Source organism: Cimex lectularius, unplaced genomic scaffold (genome assembly GCF_000648675.2).
Source record: "Cimex lectularius strain Harlan isolate CLEC.00 unplaced genomic scaffold, Clec_2.1 scaffold120, whole genome shotgun sequence".
Taxonomy (NCBI): Eukaryota; Metazoa; Arthropoda; class Insecta; order Hemiptera; family Cimicidae; genus Cimex; species Cimex lectularius.
Genome location: NW_019392719.1, coordinates 992,477 through 1,014,923, shown reverse-complemented (window position 1 = coordinate 1,014,923; position 22,447 = coordinate 992,477). Strand labels below are relative to the sequence as shown.

Genomic DNA, 22,447 nt, shown 5'->3' with positions numbered 1-22,447 from the left:
AAAATTATGTATATTTAATTATCAAGAAGAGCGACTATTTTTTTTCTTCATATCTTAGATCATTGTAGGTGATTGATTCGTAACCGGTTGTCCGTCCAGTCGCCGCATGCGTCGCGGTAATTGAACCATTGAACCCGTTTGCGGTTTACGATTGTTTACTACGATGCCGCTTGAAGGATGGTATGAACCAATAAATCAAACACCGTCTGCATTATTGATAAACGAAGAGCTTATCCAGACTTGATCGGTTACTCGGCCCTCATAAATATCAGCTGTTGGCCAATAAATGACAACCGTTGATTATTTTCTTTCCTTCGACATCTGCGGAATGCGACTGCAATACAGCCAATTAATAGTTTGGCATCACGGATGATCTGGCCGTGGTCCTATAGATCACGGAAAGATCGATTATTTTCCACTTTTCTAGTCTTTTACTGTTGGTTTTAAACAATTTTTTATAACTCATGGGAACATAGGAAAATAGATTGTATTTAGCAGATTATGCGGATGCGGGGCAAAGAAAAGGAGGCTCTAGAAACAATCAAGCTGGATGTTACTAAATACTTCGGGCACACAACAACAATCAATAAAATCTGACCATTCTTAGGGAGACTGATTACATGATCCCGGAACATCCTATAAAGTCTCAACAGGCTGCAAAGAACAAGAAGAATTCGGAAGAACGTCAGATATAAAGATTTGGTACACAGTTCGTTCCAAAACAAATGAAGAAATCGGATCAGGCGTTTTTTGTCAATAGCCCAGAATATGAGCAATCAAGGTCATTAGGGAACTACACCTCGGTCTTTCAAGCTGAAAACTTGCCATCACCGCTTGTGCCTTAGAAAATCTTAAAAGAGGTTATACTGGCAAAAACCCTCATACGATCGGATAGCCAAACAGCAATTAAAGCATTACAATGTAAAACAAATCACATCAAAACTAGTCAGTGAATGCAACCAAAATCTCCAAAACCTGGGGAAACATAATAACCTGATGGCATCTTGGGTATCAAGACACGAAGGAATTTTGTGTAATGAAAAAGCAGACATACTGGCCAGAGGAGGATCAGCAAGACCATATGCAGGCCTAAACCAAAGAGGTTATACTGGCAAAAACCATCATAAGATCGAATAGCCAAGCAGCAATTAAATCATTACCATGTAAAACAAATCAATTAAAACTAGTCAGTGAATGCAACCAAAATCTCCAATTCCTAGGGAAACATAATAACCTGGTTGTATCCTGGGTGCCAGGACACGAGGATATGAAGGAGTTTTGGGTAATGAAAAAGCAGACATACTGGCCAGAGGAGGACGCAAGACCATATGCAGGCCTGAACCTATTCTTGGGGTAATACAAACAAACATAGAATCAAGTTACCACGGGACCCACTAGGTGTCACCACTATTTCAGAAATGGCCTCGCTTTCCATTCTACAGCTAATCAGAGGGGAGCAATTCCGTATGTAAAACTGGGGGACTGTCCCACTTACTTCAGACTGGTCTACTTGACTTGTAAACCTTGAGACTTGTCTTCCCGAAAAGTCTCAACACTAATGCAGCAAGCCGTCAAAATCAGCAAGGGCACTCGCAGAATGAGCCTCGACTTCTCCTTCTCAACACATCCGACTTGGCAACCGGCCTACTGTTGCTCTCGGCTGCCTACTGCACCAGAGTTCCTTCTTCCGTCGCAGAGTCAACGGACTCACTGACACTGACCACGGCCCCAGACTATATCCAACTGCTCACATCTTCCCGGCCTCAACCATCGCCTCTACACGTCACTCATAACAACACCGGCCTTTGTCAGGGCCACCAAAACTCCCAGTCACTAAACTTGGTTTATTTAATGATTTCCATTCATAGATTATGCAATGAGGAGGAAGAAATATCCACCCATATCATCTTCGAATGTGAAGCAACTGCTCAATGAAAAGCTAGCTTGGAATCACAAAATACCCAGGAATATTGTATGAATGAATGATCTAGTCTTCCTCGAAGGAAGGATCGAATCAAAAGACTGATCTAAGGAATTATGAAACTGCAATAAGCCAGATGGCTGCAGTGCTTTGAGAACATTAAACTTAATTCTTAATCTCCTTTCATCATCATGATTAACAACAACAAATCACACATTTCAGACTTCTTCTCTATACTTTTTTTTTAAATTTTGGACCTTTGAAATATCAGAAATATGATATCACATATATCATGAAAGACTGCCAAAATATAATAATTTAATTAGACACAAAGTACTAGAATCGTTATGCAATTTTGAAACGTTCTGAAGGGGCGTTGCAAAAACCGGTAGAAAAGTTACTCTTATGTAAATCGACCTGGCTTTTTTATTTCCCAGCTATTGTTTTCCTTTTCTCATAATAACGACACGTGGTTTTAAAATTTTCTTCTTTCCAATTCTTTCCATCTTCTGTTAAACGATCGTTCACTCCGTGTTCTCGTGCATTTAAAAAACATTATTAAACTGGCATGGGAACTGCATTCGCACATCACCATCACTGAGTTTATCATGACTGAAATCTTGACTTTGAAATCCCACAAGCAGGGTAGTTGACGCTTAGGTCGTAGCTCAAGGCGGTATATTAGGGTCTGTCCTATATCTGCTCTACTAGCGATCTAACAGAAAAACTTGTTCGCTGATGAACTGACAAGCGATTTTTCATTATTTTAAGCTAACACAATTATATCGTTCACGTTCATTTAGGTTTACCTTGCTCGTTTGGTCTGACCGGCTATGCTAAACTGACCAACGAGGACCAAAATGATCAGAAACGACCAAACTATCTCTTTCTTTATGTAATTTTATTTAACAAACCTAGTTAACAGTCGTGACGAATCCATCAACGGATTTACTGTTACAGCTGATAGACATTTGCCTTATAACTGCAGAAACGGGGTAATGTTAAGTAAAACGTCGACTCTGCGCCAAAGTCGTTAAGGGACAGACACTTACGAGCTCTCATCTCTGTTCGTGATACGCTTGCCGAGATAAAGGGCCGTTTCTTAGAATAACTAGCAACGAGGGATGAATGATCCTGTACAACAATACGGTTCACGAAGCGAAATGAACATCCATTAACCACTTGTAAGGGCGGACTTCGGCTCGACTTTCGAGTCGAGGGGCTGTTCAACAGCATTCTATGGGTAATCCATTACCATAGATTTCCCGTTAATTGTAAAATCATTCAATCGAATAATGTTCGAAACTAGGTCATAATATCAAGGAATTTTTTTTACGCTTAGCATGAGCAAAGTTGTGCTCATAATGAACCAAGTTCAGTAATTAGATTAATCTCCCCTCGAAAACGGAGACTTAAAGCAAACCCCTCAACATCGAAAAACTCCAAAACCTCGAGAAATACAACAACCTGATCTTGGCTAGCTCAATGGTACATCACTACATCATTTTCTGCTGTACACTGGCCTGCATTATCGGCGACTACAGATATCAATGAGCAATCAACCAAATCAAGCGATCAGCATGATCACGGAGATGTGTATAGCTGTATTCTCCATTTCCAGTGGATCTTCGACTGAAGTGAAAGCGCCTCCAGGACCTCCTCCTCAAGTAAAAATCGCAAGCCTTGTGTTGTTAATTGTTTGTTAAAAAATTCTAAAAATCGTGAAAAGACAAGTGCAGTGCTGACTTTTGTGTGGTTTCGTTATACTTAAGATTTTCGTTTCTTTATAATTAAGCTATTATTCTGTTTTTAGGATGATCAATGGTTAAATCCAACTTATCGTGTTAACTAAGGCTAGTTTTTTTGTCATTTCAGCCCCGAGCGCATGCGGAATCTTGCAACACACATTCAATATTCATTCACACAATTAAATACATTCACATCTATATACATTGCATTCATTCTATTTGGTGGATGGAGTACTGAATATTCCTCCATCGACCTGCATACAATAAGAAATTAATGTAATTGGGGTCGATGGAGTACTTTTATAAATATTCCGCCATCGACCCAAGTACACAGCTGGAGGGGCGATGAGGATGCTATTCCACCATCAGCCCACTCACTCTAATAAATACTCTCACACATAAAAAACACAGAAACACAAAACATATATTGTTTGAACAGGGGACCATGAAACTCGCTACCGTGTTCGAGAACTCTGCTTAAATCCGGCGGCATGCCTACACGCTCTCTGTATGGAGCCAAGGCATGACACGCCTCTATTATGTGTGAGATATCGAGCAACCTTTCTCTGCATAAGGGGCAGCCAAAGCCCGCGCACATGCTCGTGTGTCAACCGTCTAGTCCTATTAAATTAGATACTGTTTAGCAGAACAAAACTGTTTATAGATAATAAAGTTAATTTATAGAAAAATTAAAAAGGACAATTTATTGGTTAAAAAGTCAACCACCAAAACATATCTGCAACTAATTAAGGTTTTTAGTTGAGATAAAAAAGTCAATGGCACGAGCGGGATTCGAACCCACGATCTTCGACTTGATACGCCGCTGCTCTACCACTTGAGCTGTCGTGACCTCGATCCACTCGGACACCAACCTCCCATCTCAACCACACCTTTTGAATTTTCCCTCCTTTTTGCCATTTTTCAAATGTCGTGTAATCGCCGAGAATCAAATTGATCGAGAATCAAGATCGTGGGTTCGAATCCCGCTCGTGCTATTGACTTTTTTATGTCAACTGAAAACTTTAATTAATTGTAAGATATTAATTGGTCAAGCGGACCACGAAAGTAGTGAATTTAATATCTGCAACATTTAACGTGCTTCATTTCCAAATTGAGCTTGAATTAACAACCGTTCAGTCCCAGATGTTTTTCACAATTTTCACCGGAAGTCGGCTGGTATTTTCATACTTAAACGGGGTCATATATTTATAAAACAGAACTGAAGAATCGTTCTTCCTGAAACGCAATAGTTCAAGGCCTCTGGGATGGATTTCCCCATGTATCAACTTATAAACCACGGGTTTCTCGCCCCAAAATACCCGACCGAGTTGATCAGTTATTGATATTATCGAATTGTGTACGAATCAATTTGAACACTGGGGCGAATCCGAGGGAGGATGCAGTTCATCCATTATTGATCCGGGACACCGGATGGAAGGAATTTGCAGAAGGGGAAGAATGAATATTCGAGGGTACAATTAATTTCCTTTTCTCATTCGTTGTATATCTACTTGAGTATGTGCGAGAGGTTAGAGTCGAGACGAGTTCGATCTTGGGCTCCGTGAGGCCCACGTACGGGTTCGCCGAATCGATATCGCCCGTCGTACTTCCCACCCTTGGGAGGAATGACTTTAAAATTACTGAACAAATAAAAGTGGCAGAAAAATTTTGACGCAATTATTAAATAAATTATCAACATCTGGTATATATGGCAAATTTTCATCATTCACTTATGCTTATTTAACAAACAGAAAAATAATAATAGAAAATACATTCAATGTCAAAAACCGGGAACTCCTATTTTGTTGTTTATTTCAAACTACATGAATTTTTATCATTATATTAATTACAATACCGTTATTTTAATATAAACTAAATTAAACGAGATCAGAAATTAAGAAGAAGAAAATAAACTTTATTCTGGGGTTGAATGCCCCCTTGAATAACAAAACTATATAATAGAGCCGTACCTAGACTTGTGCTCAACACAAATACAAAAGACAATTACAATTGTAAAGTTACAAAAAGCAATTACAAAATATATACATTTTAAACTTATACTCAAAACGTACTGTATAAAATTAAAAAAGACAATTATGTTTAATATTGGTGATTTAAAAATAATATTTCTACTAGGGTTAAGTTGGGAACGACCCGATGCATCGCTATGCGACGCTACCCGATGCCTTGTCACGTTTTGGTAAGGTGTGTACATCTATGCGACGTCAAGCGCACGCCACGTACAGTCACACAGCGTGTATCACAAATCAGTATCACAATCGCAACGACTCTTTTGTTCTTAATGCATGTGTGCTGATTAGTAAAATCCAACGTATATAAACACAAAATAGCAAAATCTCACTGGCACTCTCGACACGACAAGCAAGAATGGCACAATTACACAGAATACAAACACTTTGAGTGAGTAGAAATACTTTGATTGAACATATAAAAAATAAATTTTGCATTGTATAAATTCACTTTTCCACATCCAAAATGTAATTGTTATATGTAAACAATGCTTGTAAATCCCAGGCCCTGAAGATGATCTCAATAAAGATCGAAACGTTGGCACGATAAAGAAAATATTTTTCTGAAACCTATATCACACCAAGACCGCATCTCACGATTTCTAAATAAATAATTAATGCATTATTTTGAACACAGCCATGTAATAAATTTTTAGTTAAATTTTATGAGCACAACCATGTAATAAATTGTTTGTTAAACTTAATTGTTTGAAATAAAGCTATTCCGGTGTTTTGATAATTTTTTTCCTAACCATCATAATTAAATAATTTTTTATAAAAACTTATGAATTTTTGATTTCATTTAATTTGGTTTACATTAAAATAGGAATTTTTAATTAATATAACGAAAAAATTGCGTATACTTAGTTTGAAATAAACTGCAAAAAATATGAGTGTCCTGACGTTACTCTACAAAAATGGCTACTTTTATGAGCAAAACCATGAAATAAATTGTTAGTTAAATTTTATGAGAAAAACCGTGTTATAAGTTGTTAGTTAAATGCATCATCTCAAAAAAATGGTATTCCGGTGTTTTCATCAATTTACTACCAAACCATTAAAATTTATTTTTTTAAATAAAAACTAATGAATTTTTGATCTCGGTTAATTTGTTTTATATTAAAATAAGTATATTGTAATTAATATAACCACAATAATACATGTAGTTTGAATAAAAATTTAAGTGTCCGGTTCTTTTGTCTTCTATTGTACTCGATGCGACCCGACGAAAATCTGGACAGGGGGATCGCAGAGCGTGTAGTAGGGTGCGTTGCATAGCATCGGGAAGTTGTACGGGGGTAATATAACCTTATGGAAAATTGGACTTTGGATTCGGGTAGCATCAGGTACTGTCTTATAGCGTTGCATCGGGTGTGTGCCCAGCTTAACTGGTGTTTTGTTGCAATGTTAGGAAGTAATCAAATAGACAGGTCTTACAGATGGGAAGGGAAAAGGCTTGGCGGATAGAGCGAGGAAGGGAATTCCAGAGGCTGGATAAACGGCTGAGGAAGGAATTACTGAAAACAGTAGTACTGTGTTTAGGAGGATAGAGTCAGAAGAGCTAGGGCAAGTATGACGGCTGTGTGCGGAAGTCCTAAAGGTTAAGAGATCATATATGTATGGAGGAGAGTGGGAAGATATTGTTTGGTAAAGGAAGGAGCCAAGGAAGTATAGCCTGCGGTGGCAAGTGTACAACCAGTTTAAACTAAAGTCATATAAGTCACGTGGGACCTCCTTGGAGGGCCGAAAATAATGCGAAATAATTCAAGAAGCGCTTAAGTCAATCATCCAGCCCTCCAGTGAATCCCCTGTACACCACACATCCATTGTCAAAGTGTGGGAGAATAAGAGAGGAAACTAGGAGTTTATGGATACTAATGGCAAGAATGTCGCTGGCGCTACGGAATTGACGGAGGGTGAAAACGCAGCGGCGGGAGTTCTGGGAAATATGAGGTTTCCAAGATAAGATCTGGTCAAGTACAATCTCAAGGTTCTTGACAGTGAATTATGGTGGATATACTGATTGTTAATGGTAAACGGAGGATTAAAAGGTAAGGATTGAAGGAGGGGACGAGATCCAAACACAATGGCCTGAGGCTTTTCTACAGTTAGTAAGAAATTCATGACTTAATAAAATTATGATGGTTTGAAAAAGAACTCAACAAAACACTGGAAAATCATTTAAAGATCGATCAAAATTTAACTAACAATTTAATACCTGGTCTTATTCCTAATAACAGGTATTACCTCTCTGCCTCTCGAAGGGGCTTACGTCTCCTAAGCGTCAGTAAATAAACGATCGGATTTCGTCTTGTGAAACAGAATTCTATTCTTCAACAAGAGCCGTTTAAAGCTATGCAACGTTGTTCGACCTGTCTCTTTATCACGTAGCATAAGTGGATTCATACGATTCATGTCAGTAGAATGTGTTGGCCAATTCATTGTGTTAATCACTACATCCTCCTACTAGAGCTATATGCGGTGGAGCATTATCGTGCATTAACACTAAGTTGTCCCCATTAAATAGAGCGAATGGGACCACAGCTTCCAGAAGAACTTCATCAATGTACCTTAGTGCAGTCCCGTATGATAATCAGTTCGGTACAGGCATGGACGTTCATTCCATCCCAATACCTTAACAGACTGTGTTTGAAAAGGCTGTAACTCACGCATGGCTCACGAAGCAAAGCGTTTTCCACGTCTTTTCCACACAAGTTCCCAGTCATCTGATTGCCAAAAACAGAACCGTCGTTCATCTGTGTAGAATTGAAGCGTCGAAGCGCGATGGTGATCTGTGCCTCTCTATTTGATGCATCTCTAGTAGTAGAGAACCTGATGGGGGAGATCTAGAGACTCGGTTATACTCACGAACCTTTCTTCTGAATGTTTCAGACCTCACCCTTACCTTCCGACCGTTTGTAGTTAGTCGTCTACCTATCAAGGAAGCAGTTAAATGACGGTACACAGCCTCAAAGTACTCGATATTCCTCGATAATTGGAGATGAGCTCCTTTTTCGCGCTCGTAAATTACATTCACATACCACAATTTAATAACTTCTATTATTATTGAGTAAAAATCTTAGCTGGGCGTCAGTGGCTATGACGGTTAGGTCGTTGACATGGCGCTCAGCACTACGCGGTAAAGGCCCCGAGTTCGAATCCAGCGGCCCTGCATGCCGAACTTTAAACCAGCCCTAACCTGTCCATAAAGCAATAATATCTTGTTTAGCATTCCGTGTGCATATTCAAAGATAAAGTAGGCGCTCAGCACTATGCTGTAAAGGCCCCGAGTTCGAATCCAGCGGCCCTGCATTCGAACCCAACATACTGACAAATGATTTAAAAAAAAAAAAAAAAAAAAAAAAAAAAAAAAAAAAAAAAAAACCGACATCACGACGGTTGAAATTACCTCAGTTACCTGTTAAAAAATAACAATGTAAAACAAAAAAAAAAATTGGACTAATAGTGTGTACGCTTTATTAACTTACTATATTACATCAAAAAAGTAATGTTATAAATTCTCGATTTGTTGCTGAGTAAAAAAGTCCCTCAACATGGTTGGTTTTAGCTTATTACATAGATGGCACAAGGTTAATATCCTTCAAAGTTTCATGAGATTTTAATACTAGCAACTATTTTTATAATATAAAATCCTCTTAAAAGATAAGGGAATTTTACGCTCTAATTGTGCTGAATGTAAAATTTTCTGTTTTTCCCCAACCTACAAGAATATTACTACCATTCGGCCAATCATTGTAGTTTCATATGCCCAATAAAGCGAAATCCTTCCAGAAAGAACACACCAAAAGCTGTACTAGTTTTGTGCTCATAAGGGATGGATGTTTGGTATTTCGTGGGTGCATCGTCAAGGGATTCACGGAAACGATGAGTCAGAGGTTGACTAAAGAGGCAGCCCAGGACTCGTCGCTTCACGTTGAAGTCGAAAATGAACCTAGAGACGAGGTACAAGCTGAAGATGCGGAATATATATGGAGTACTGCAAAAGAAAGTAAATGGTTAGAAAAAAATTCCGAAGGTTGGATTGAGGAAAGCACAAGACATTCCGTACTCCTTTAAGCTGTCCCAAGTATTGAGCAACTAAGGTAAAAACAAGGCACATCTCGACAGGCTTAAACTGGAGGATAATGAATTATGCAACTGCACGATAACTTGGGTGCACGTCATATTGCACTGCGAACTGCATGAATCTTCGAGAACATAGCTCACAAGTTTAATAATTACTCAAGGAGGAACCTGGGCCACAACAATTCAACAAAGACTTTTGTAAATTTATTAATAATATAGACTTTGAACAAATACAATAAGTTAGGAAAAAGAAGTAATAATAATAAAATAAATAAGTAGATAAATTGTAATAATAGTTGCTAATTAAGAGACCAAAGTGAAGTGAAAAAAATTTGTAAAGTGTTTTAATTAAAAAAACACTTTTGTTACTATTTAAAGTGCTCAAAAATGAATAGGGATATTGCCAATTTTGTAGTATTTACTTTTCCTAGAATTTTTATTTTATTTTTATTATAAATCGCATTAAAATTTATTGGAAATTATTATTCAGAAATCGTGAGATGCCGTCTGGTGTGATGTAGGTTTCAGAAAAACATTTTCTTTATCGTGCCAACGTTTCGATCTTTATTGGGACCATCTTCAGGGCTCAAAGTGTTTATCTTCTGTGTAATTGTGCCATTCTTGGGCGTCGTGTTGAGAGTGCCTAATCACCACACATTTCTACACGAGAAGAACGAAGAACATGGATTCTATGAACAAATTTCAACTACATATGGACACGCAGCTAAAAGTATTCTGAAGGACATCGCCAACAATGAGAAGAAACTCGCATCGGCTATCAACCAGAGAACTTTTATGCTGAAATGCAGACAACACAAGGTATTTCCTACTCACATCAAAAACAATTATAACTTCACAAATGCCACACTAACACAGCCAAACACCAGAATTAACGACATACATAAAGCCACAATAAATTTCAAACGAAACATTTTAAACATAGAAATCACCTCAAGTATCAAAAACATTAAGACATTAACACAAAAATGGGCACTCTCAACACAACGACACGCAAGAATGGCACAATTACACAGAAGGCAAACACTTTGAGCCCTGAAGATGATCTCAATAAAGATCGAAACGTTGGCACGATAAAGAAAATGTTTTTCTGAAACCTATATCACACCAGACGGCATCTCACGATTTCTGAATAATTATCGATTAACTGTCACTAATCACCACACACATTGGAAATTATTATGTTTTTACTGAAGGAAAATATAATTATGGGATTTTGAAAAATAACCAAATAAAAGGTTTTAATTCCATAATTTTGTTTATAGGACACAATAATTTTTTTTTAATATGGATACCGAGTATAATGTCCTATGTCAGCTAAAACCTCTGTGTACCTGTTAGGCATACTGTTAATGAGAGGTCACCAATTTCATAAGGAATTTCACTCCATAGATGTTGCAAGGGTACACTCAGTTGTTGCTGGTCAACTGGCTGCGGATAGTGATAGAAAAGCCTTCCGTGCAAGGCATCCCACATGTAGACAATGGGGAAGGGGCAGATGGGAAATTCCCAGGTTTTCTAAACATTGATGAACAACTCTGTCTGGGTCTGGCATTGTCATCCAGAAATCGAAAATCCCTGCCAATGGGATCCCTGGTTTGAGGGAGGTATACATCGGTAATTTCTTGGACATAACGGACTGCGGTGAGGTAGCATTCAACAAACTGGCATCTAGTTTGTTCTCCAGTACAAATCCCAGCTCAGATTTTTTTAATATTATTTTCCTCTCACAAGTAACCCTTGCGAGAGGTAATATATTTTCACCTGCCCCCGATTAAGATTACAGGTGTTTAAAAATTACATCGTCCATTCAGTTTTGTACAAATATCAGATTCAAATTACATTTATATTTGATGTTGTTGATCTTGATTATTTGTTGTGTAATCATATATTTTGTTTTAATAATGTTTGTTTAATTTTTTAAATATTTTTTAAAATTACTGTTTTTAACAATTATATTAGGTCAAAGTTCATTGTGTTAATAAAAATATCGCATCTTGATGAAATTCTTTTAATAGTGTTTTTAACGAAACTGGCCACTTTTTTTTCCTCCTAAGACTACTTTTCGTCTTCGCTTTGCCCTCATTTGCTCCTGTAGATCGCAGTGAAGCATCAGGTGTTCCCAAGTTTGGGGTACCGCAGCATTACAGGAAATGTGTTATTCTCCTTAAAGTTGAAGCATATACAGCATTTTTATCGTGCCCACTTAAGGCCTGGGTAAATTTGGAGTAGGTGAATACTAAATCCTGGCGGGCTTCGATGTTCTCAAAAAATTTTGCAGTATGGCTTCCCGTTGTTGCTTCCGACCATAGGAGATCCCATAATTCATGGCTCTTCTTTTTCGCTTCCGATGTGATTAAGGATCTAGGTACGTTCCGGAATTCTACAGGTATAGATTTACCTGCTGCCGCTTCTTTCGCGTATCGGTCTGCTTGACGCTTTTTGACCAGCGTGAGCTTTTACCCAATGTAATTTTAATTTCATCCTTTTTCTTGTAGGTTTCTGCTCAAGGCTTTGATTTTCTCAACAACTGGTAGATGGCTTCGACGATCGCGGAGTTGTGCTAGTGCCACTTTGCTATCTGAATAAATTCGCAGCATTTTTATTTGCGGTTTCCTGGATAGTTCTTCCTACATGGCCCATTCCAATGTTTTATATAACGCAAGCAGCTCGGCCTGATTATTGCTGCGCCAGTCGCAAGTTTAGATTTCTTTATCTACACTGGATCTTCTCGATTTAGGCCGTCCACCACTACCACACCATCCCTAACCATCCCAGCTCAGACCAGAACACCGCCTCCTCCAAAGTGCACTGAAGGGAGCACGAACTGGGGCATTGTACGCATCTCCTGTTCTCGGTAGACTCTTCGGCGCCTGCTTTCACTAGACAAAAAGAACGCGACTTATCTGTAAACATAACTGCATTCCTATTGGTGTTCTCTTCTAGGCGCTCGCTGCACTCTGCACCTGAGTTGCTGGTGGCGAGCTGTTGCTGCAGGTCGTCTCAAAGAGGCATACGATGTGAGGCCAACTTTACCCAAACGATTCGTAATCGTTTGATAAAGGCCTTGCCAAATCAAGTTTTACTTCATTTAGGATGGTGTTAGGGCGCGGCTCCGTCAGCGAAGCGCCCGATTTGTGACGTACACCCTCTATCTACAACCCCTATCTTCTCAAAATCCACCAATTATACACACTTTCCTCCTTTTTCCTAAAAAACCCATCCCTTCCAGCCTTTTTTTTGGGGCTCTCTTCTCCGCCAGCTCTCGGAGTGAGCACAACTCATATCGCTCGATCTCCCAAAAGTGTTGCACCATAGTAATTAACCACCGTGTAAGATCGCCCGGATTTGCTTTGGTTGCTTTGCTATGCACATTTATCGTCACGCGAATGTCCGCGTATTGACATTAGAATCAATTCCTTAACTCCGCGTGCATCCCATCTCCCTACCGCATGGTCCCAAATCTATCATCGCCCTTAATATCTTATCTCTCTTCATATATCTACCATCATCATAATCCCACGAATGAATCCTCCATCATTATCCCCGAAGACTCCATCATCTTACTAGCATCGCCGCCTGGATTGCATCATCTCAATACCATCGCCATTTGGATTTCATCATCCATCATCATCGACGCTGCAGGAAAGAGGCCGGTGCACTGGCCTAGTCATCGCCGAACAACGTACGATATCGCATTCAGAGGCATTCACCGCTCTACGGCCTTCATCGCTCGCAGACCGTCATCGCCTTCAGGACTTCATCTCCTTCAGGCCTTCATCGCCTTCAGGTCTCCAATACGATCATCGGCCATCTTGTAAGACACAGAAATTTCATTAAACAGTGAGTCTTCAGTTACTCCTTTCGTTCATTATTTATTCTTTCATTTAATTCTTCCTAAACTAACATCTCCTAATCAATCTGGAATATTCCATTCCCGATGGAGCCGAAATAATCTTATTATTAACTTAAACTCCGATCTCCGGCCGTGTTCATCGGTGCCATTTTATATTTGGCTGCTGGCGAAGAGATGGGTTCTTTAGTTTTTGAGAAAACCAGGGTGGTCACTAGTAACTTTTATATACTAGTAAGTACTCTGTATATCTAACATTTTTATAAACGGATTTTTCAAATGGTTTTCGGCTTGATGAATATGCAATGAAAATGAATACCATTTGAATACTACCATTTGAAAACAAAAATTTAATTTTTTAAACTTTTTTAAGAAATTTAAAATACCTATAATTATTGCATTACTTGAAAGTACAGATATATAGGGCAAATACTGTTTAATTATTTTTTTTCTAGGTTGAGTGGTTTTTGAGAAAACAATGAAATCTTGGGACTAAAACGATTTGCCTTTTTATTTTATTTTGTATTTTTTATATTGATGATGATTAATGATTTTTTTGTTTAAATATCTTTCAATGAATGTTTTTAGTTTTCAATTTTTAAAGAGATTCAGATTTGTTCGAGATGTAGTAAGTTTAGTTTTTTGACTAATTATTTTGCATGTTTCTGTTCTGAGTGTTTTAATGTTAATGCTATAGGGATTACTTGGAATTTTATGCTTTGTCAATAGCATTATTTTGATTCACCAAGTAAGTATAGCTGTTTAATTTTGTTTCAACTCGTTGCTTTGTGAGTTGTTAGTAATTTTGGCCTTATCAAGCTATTTTCGATAGAAATAAATTCAACCTCCTTTTTCCCCTCTATAGTTTGATCGGTGTTGTCCAAGGGCATGCCGGATGTGGGCAGGAGATAACATACTAAGTGAAAATCTTGGGGTTTTGATCACTCCGTCGATAGCCGATCGAGCCTCTTCTTCACAATCTATGCGTATGTGAAGTGTTATCTCATCTGGAAAGCTTCCAAGCTTCTCTCGAATTCACCGATCGTTTTCTTAAGCACCAGCTGATTAAATCGGGCAAGGCTGGACAAGGTTGGGGTGAGGTGCGATTGAAAAGCCAAAAACGTAGGTCGAAAGGGGCAATTACCCAGTCCTTTTACGATACTCATTCATAACAAGGAGAGTACGTGAGGGGGGAAAAAGCCGGCCATGAGAGCCCATTTGGTGAATCAAAACAAATTTCACGGCCGTTTAACCAAAACCGCGACTCGGCCACGGGCTCGTTCTGTCAATCGGTCGGAAAAAAAGGCCCAGCCCCTTTTCCGAGCGGCCGGACGAGATTTCCCGCCTAAATATACACAGGCGTTTCATTTATTCGAAAATAGACCGGCCCCGCGTCCAGGCCGAATATAAATGTTGACGTCAATCTCGGTCTTTGCCAACGGCACTGCATTTCCTCCGGTCGGTGGAAATTCGACCGTCCTTCCAACATTGTCGCAAGTCGATGTGGGATTTTCCGTTCGAGTGACAAGGGTTATCTCGGGCAATTGTTATATCAGCGCAAACAATTTCAAGAAGCTAAAGAAAACAAACGAGATAATGCTAGGGTCAACCGAGATATATTGCTTTTTAATTTCATTACGTTTCGTTTTATTTATCGCAGGGATTATTTCAGTTTCTTCAAAATCTTCACCTACGACACGTATACATCGATACTTTATTCCGTTTAGAAGATCGAAATTTAATGTTGGCAGTTTAATTAGGCAATGTGTATTAAGTCCCCGCTATGTGCGCTGTTCTTGAACGATTTTGAAGTTCTATTGGTGACGGGAATAGAAACATAAAAACACTCATATAAGCTGAAATTGTAATCCTAGCTGATAATCCACATTTCATACAAAAGAATATTACCAAGCTAGAGAAATACTGTTACATGTAGAATCTTAGGGTGAATCTTGAAAAGTCGAAGATAGCAGTTTACCGCAGAGGAGGTAAGCTTGGCTCGAAAGTGCTGTGAAAATGTGTCAGGACATAGAATTGGTAAATTGCTATACAAACCTAGGAGTACAACTAACTTCTCAACTTTCTTTGAAGCCTCACTTCTTGGAGATGTCGTGTTGGGCCAACAAACCCTTAATTTTGTTTGGCAGCCCCAGATCCCACTAAAGGCTAATCTGCATATCTTTAATGGTCAATCCTGTGTTACAAGAATTCGTGGAGGTGGATCTAGTGCTGTGGTTTTTCATATGAAAACTGTTCTGTCATTCAAGCTACACGTCAATTGAAACTGACCTTGGACCCTGCCTATTCGCGTTGACTCTTCATTTTGTTACCTGGTTAAGATGCTCCAAATGGATCACTCCCCATTTCCACGTATAGGGGCTAACGAGATCGTCAGGATGGGGATATCGTGGTCTGCTGACTGGGCGAGACTGGTTGAGAGGGTAGGAATAGGTTTGTCCTTTTTAAAACCCTAGGCCTTTTTCCCTTCAACTCCATTCAATTATTAGTCGACTGATGGATAATTTTATAGTAAGCAACATAGAAATAGCACAGGCTTCCCATCGATACCGTATATAAAGGATGCTTGATGACGGGGTTAGATGTGCCAGTTTATTTGGGGATAAAAATCATAGCATGAGCATTACAGACAAACATTGGATTGTAAAACTAAGAGGAGAATTCCTGAACATCCTACAAAAGGCATATGTTCTCCTCATCCAACAGGACCCTGAGTTCTGCAATTACCGGGTAAAGGTAGACATATTCCATTTTGTCCCCATGCCGTTTATCAGCGTTTGACGAAAGAACCGAAAGAACTTATGATGTACCCAACGGACCAGATTGGACGCCTTTGGTTAATTATGCAAATGCGGCCTGGTCGTATCGAAGTCTAATACTAAATGAATTTAACAAACAACCTTTATGTAAAATAAAGGTTGAGATAAAAAAGCTAGTGTCACAAGCGGGATTCGAACCCACGACCTTCGGCTAAATCCGCCGCTGTACTACCACTTGAGCTGTCGTGATTTCCATCCACTCGGACACTAACGTCCCATCTTAACCCAACCTTTCGAATTTTCCCTCCGTTTTGCCATTTTTCAAATGTCTAATGTAATCTATTTGATTCTCGGCGACAAATGAAATGGCCACGGAGAGCTTTAGTGAAAATATACATCGTATTAAATAATTCATTATATTTGGTGGTCCGATTGACCAAATAACATCTTTCAATTAATTAATCTTTATGTAAGATTAATTAATTGAAAGATATTATTTGGTAATCGGACCACGAAGTCTACTGGATTTAACAAACAATAAGTATTTTTAGTACTTATTTCTCTTTCCCCGCTCTGTCTCTTGATATTTTATAGTTTTGTTTCTCCAATCTCAGAAAATTCAGCGCTACTTCATTGATTTGTACCTCTGTTTTTTCTTTCTCTGTTTCTTTTTATTCTACATTGGACTTACTTGTGTATATGTGTTAATTAATTTTTTATTCATATTTTTTTCTATTCATTGCCGAAGTTATGTTTATATTGTACTTTATATTTATTAGGAATTAATAGCCGAGTGGTTAGCATGAGAGACTCTCACGCCGCGGTCGTGGGTTCGATTCCCACCGTCGCCTCTGGCCCTTTTTTCCCGATAACCCCCAATTTGAACAACATATATATAAGAATTAGTCATGGCTACTATGCAAAGATCATTAGGCAAAAAAAAAAAAAGGTTTGGACAGGACATAAACAATTCGAGTTACCTTTAATTTAGTTGAAGACTGCGTTCCACTGAACTGGTCACGTAAACTATAACAGCAGTCCAAGAAAGAGACATTTTCATCTGGGTTGAAGTTTCGATGATTTGCCAAACCGTATTTGCCAATATTGATAGTTAATGACGATCGTACATTTGCTGGTAAAATGTTTATAATAAGTGGTGACTTTTAAGAGATTTTACAAGTCGTAAAATAAATAAAGTAGGAGACAAATTTATGAAGCATACTTAAAAATAGCGCGTTGTGGAACATCTTTCAAATTTTCCAACGACATGCGTTCGGATGGATATGCCATTGAATTCCCAAATTGGTTATAAAATATCGGAATACCCCCCAGTAATGCATAGAAAAGACTATAAATATCGGAGGAAGAAATGAGTAATAAAGCTATATTAGCAAGTAGAAATGTTGAAGTGAAAAAGTCAATCAACTTATTGTGAAAGGTCTACCTACGTGCTGAGTCACTAGCTGGTGATAAAACCGACAATGAAAACGTAAGTTTTCAGTATCCCATTGAATATTTACTATCAATGGCACCTTCGGGTTAGCCTCTTGCAGAATTGGACCTAAAAACAGAATGTATAGCTACATTATTAAGAAATTTATGCATAGAGACAGTTTGTGTAACTGGACCCGTTAGATATTATGAAAAATTGATAGAAAGATACTAAACTGCGAAATATTAGCCGGGTATAAAAAGATATTATATATTACGTAGGTGTCTATATTTAGATACATGAAAAGATACCTTTGTTTTGCAAGGGGGTTGCAAAAAGGGTTGCAATTCCCAGACAGTCTAGCATTTGCTTCCACCATAAATAAGTCACAAGGACAAAATTTTGAGAAAATAGGCTTGATTATAAATTCAAAAAACACAACGTTTATACATGGACAACGTTATGCAGTCCAGACCAGGTGTAAGATAAAGATGGGCATTAAAATAGAATGTAAATTAAAAGAGTAATGCTTAAAAATATTGCTTTCGATGAAGCATTGGAGTAGAATACAGCTTGTTTTTGCCAGCGAGCCCGCCAAAAATCGAGAGGCATGAAAGTTTTTTAGCTGATTTATTTGGAGTTGCTCTTTTTGACTTATTTAAACAAATAGGATAATCTATTGGGTTTCGTGGCCTGATTGACCAAACAAATTCTTTTCCAAATAAATATTTAATTTTTAATTAAGGTTTGGTGGAGATAAACAACTCTCATTTGAAAAATGGCAAAAAAAAGGGAAAATTCAAAAGATGGGGTCGAGATGGGAAGTAGGTGTCCGAATGGATCGAAGTCACGATAGCTCAAGTGGTAGGGCAGCGGCGTAATTAGCCGAAGGTCGTGGGTTCGAATCCCGCTCGTGACACTTGCTTTTTTATCTCAACCAAAACCTAATTAAAGATTATTTAATGGAAAAAAATATGATAATATAAAACTAGCGGGTCTCATGCAATACCAGAAAATATTCGATACCAGTACTCGATACTTGTATCGAAAGAAATATTCTAAACTATTCAAGTATCGACAGAAATTATTCGATACTAACGAGTACTTACTCATATGAGTATTTTGTCGTTTATTCATAAATGATCAACTTACTCACTATCGACTTGTAGGTAAAATACGCTCATGCGTTAAAATAAACGAAAATTTGCTATTTTTTATATTTTTAAGTATTTTTTCATACCATGGGCAAGTCGGTAAGAACAAGGAAAAGCTGTCAACACGTTTCAATTTCATCGTTATCGAGTTTGGAGAAAATTGATCAAGGATATTTTCTTTTCAAATGTTTGAAAAGATTAGACGTATTGGTATCGCACGTCACTAACGGCAGCTAACGCCTGGTAGCTTTTTGGCGAGGGGTGAGCAGATAAAGAAAAAAGAGAAAGGCGAAGTTGGTGGTGTTCGTGTGTCTTGTAGACGAACTCAGGTTTAACTGGCCAACACTGATCATTTCCCTGGGTTCATGTGTCACACCGGGTTTGTTAGTTTTGGGTATTTACTTTATAAGTAACATAAGGCAATAAAGCGATCCCTGCTATACAGGAATGCTTAACATCCCAAAAGCCAATGGGTCTTGGGGATGAGGCGTATTCTCAATTTTAAAAAACCACGGGCTGTGCCGAGATTTTCGAGCCCAGGTCCCGTAGAGTGGCAAATAAGAGTCGGACGCCGTAACCACATGTCAACCGCGGTCCTAGTTTGTTTTTTGTATAAGATGACTACGCGGCATTTTGTATAATCAGAGAAAAACCCTACTGGGCGTCAACGACCATACCACGCTAAAACATCTCGTCCGATCCTGGCGTGGTTAATCCTGGTTAGGTGACTGTCTGGGAATACCGCGAGGTGTAGGCTTTTTTTAAATGTAGAGATAAAAGTTTACTGTATTAGTAATTTTTTGAGCAGTATAAGTCTCCTATTTTAAAGTAGGAGCTTTGGCTGACTTAATTTTTGTCGTATTCGTGTTTCTGCAAGTGGATGAACAGCTCTACACTGATCATTTTTCTGGGTCCATCTATATTAACTGGTTCGTTAGTTTTGGGTATTAACTTTTTAAACAATTAATTAGGTTTAATTAATTAATCTTTAAGTAAGGTATTGGATGAGATAAAAAAGTCACTGTCACTTGATGTATCCGTGTGGATCGAAGTCACGTTAGCTCAAGTGGTAGAGCAGCGACGTATTTAGCCGAAGGTCGTGGGTTCGAATCCCACTCGTTACACTGACTTTTCTATCTCAACCAATACCTTACTTAAAGATTTTTAAACAATATAATCCGTCCGGCAGTTTTAAATTTTGCAGTGTTGGTTTGCCAGCGAGTGTTCAATAAAAAAAAAAAAATGAAACTAGCGAGAATACATGGACCTCGGAATGTGATCGTCGTTCATTTCAACGTGAGATCATCTACTTACAATCCAACGAACACCACCAACTTTAAAAAGCTGATTTGTTAAAAATTGATTAAATCCTGCCAAGAGTTTGATTTAAAAAGATTTATTGACGCGCCAGGTCAGCATCCTTTACTTTTTCTCATTTGTATTTAACCGTGTAAAATGCATGGCTTATTGCGAGAAATGATTCGATCTTTGTATATATATTATTTTCTTTTTTGTTTGACTTTATTAATTTGTATACTTCCGCAGTTTTCTATATCTGCTGGAATCCAGTTCTGGTTTTTCCCCTCTGTCAGCAGAATCCAACAAAAAACTACACCTCTATGATGTAAAGAGTCAACGTAGAGGTTTCGTACATAAATAGGAGATCATCGCGTTAGACGCCTCACATTTTTTTTCTTCTTTTTACATTTCAGGAAGAAGGCAGTTTTTTTTCTTGATTGCGGGCGGACTGGAGAGGGGTTACGAAACGGAACTAGAAAGTAAGGCGAGTAGAAGAAAGCTTGGTAAAAGTAGGCTGGCTCGTTCAAAGACCTTTAGAAAGTCTTCAAGTGCCAACCTCATACAGATTTCTGTACCGAAATTAATTCGCTCATCGTGCATTAAAGAAACAATTCTTATAAAATGCTCAATGATTTTTTTAAAAATAAAACGGAATCTGGGAGAATCTCTTAACGTTTCCTTATTCATTTAATCCCCAATAGAACAATCAATACAGCTTTTATACCTATTCTTTTATTTTCTTTTGATATCGATCAAAAAATAGAAACTTGCTCCGGTGTTTAAAACCGTGGGAGACGCACGTTCAAACGTCCGCTTAACGGATCTCTTTAGAAATCAAAACCGGTAAATCTTACGAATTACGGTACAGTCCTGAACCAGCCGATCCTGGCCGCCCAGAAGATCGTGCAGATCACAAACGGCCCTTTTTTTTATGGCAATGATAAACAAGATCGTTCCAGATATTTTGCTGTTTTCCAACAAATGAAACCGAGGGCTGTACCATATTTGACGGAATATCTACACTTTCACATCGAATAGTTAAAGCGACGGTACCGTTTCCTTGTGAAATCTAATCCTACTACTGATCATACAAGCAACTGATAGCCAAATAATAAAGTAAAACATCAGTTGTTTGATAAAACAAGATAAATATTAAATACGTAGATATATAGATAAATAGATAATACAACCAGATAGATAGTTAATTTGGACGACACTTATTGCTTAATCATTTGAATAAGTGTATTTCTTGTATTCTTCGTCGTGAATTGCACATATTGATTACAGGTAAAATTTTAAAGCGATGGTCAGGTTATTGGTATTTTAAGGCACATCAGATGATATTTTTATTGGAGGTTTTTTTTTATATATGATGCGATGTTATCTATCACAAGTAAAATAATATTTACTAGAAAATGGCAAAAAAGGAGGCAAAACTCAAAAGGTGGGGTTGAGATGGGAAGTTGGTGTCCGAGTGGATCGAAGTCACGATACCTCAAGTGGGAGAGCAGCGGCGTATCTAGCCGATGATCGTGGGTTCGAATCCCGCTCGTGCCATTGACTTTTTTATCTCAACAAAAAACCTTAATTAATTGTATTATATTTTTAAACATCCCCCCCCCCTGAAAACTGTATTTCTTTGGTAGTCACAAACGTTTTAGTTACTCTACACATTTTCTTATCTAAACCAATAAATAGTTCTCAGAGCAGGATTATTATTTAAAAATTGATTAATTTACCTGGATTTACAATAGTCATTATCTCTATTTTATAATAATAATTAATTTTTCTCCGATTATAGATTAAAATGTATACGATTAGTACAAAAACGACTATTTGAACATTTATTCCATGTCTGCGTAATTGATTATATGCTAATTACATCCGATTGTGATAATTATGTACGAAACATACTTGAATTTATCCAGAAAAATTATAACCAACGAATTTAAAAAATGACCTTTGGTCGTTTTTAAAACGTCTAAACTTCGGTAATAAAAGAAAAAAAAATCGGCAGATCTCTATCTACTACCTATCAGCCTTGTTTATTTAAAAAACTCTAAGAAGATAAGCAAATTGTGGACTTTGCTTCTTGTGCCAAACAATCGCGTATCGATCGATCAATCAAT

The 22,447-nt window shown here is 38.0% G+C and overlaps 1 protein-coding gene and 1 non-coding gene across 2 annotated transcripts in view; both read left to right on the top strand.

Annotated features, from left to right (window-relative positions):
* LOC106667923 (PQ-loop repeat-containing protein 1) overlaps positions 1-22,447 on the top strand; it is a 311,097-nt gene that overhangs the window by 145,411 nt on the left and 143,239 nt on the right. The gene's annotated exons all lie outside the window — the stretch shown is intronic.
* Positions 18,712-18,784, top strand: Trnai-aau. Its single transcript has one exon. It is a non-coding gene; the product is annotated as a tRNA-Ile (tRNA).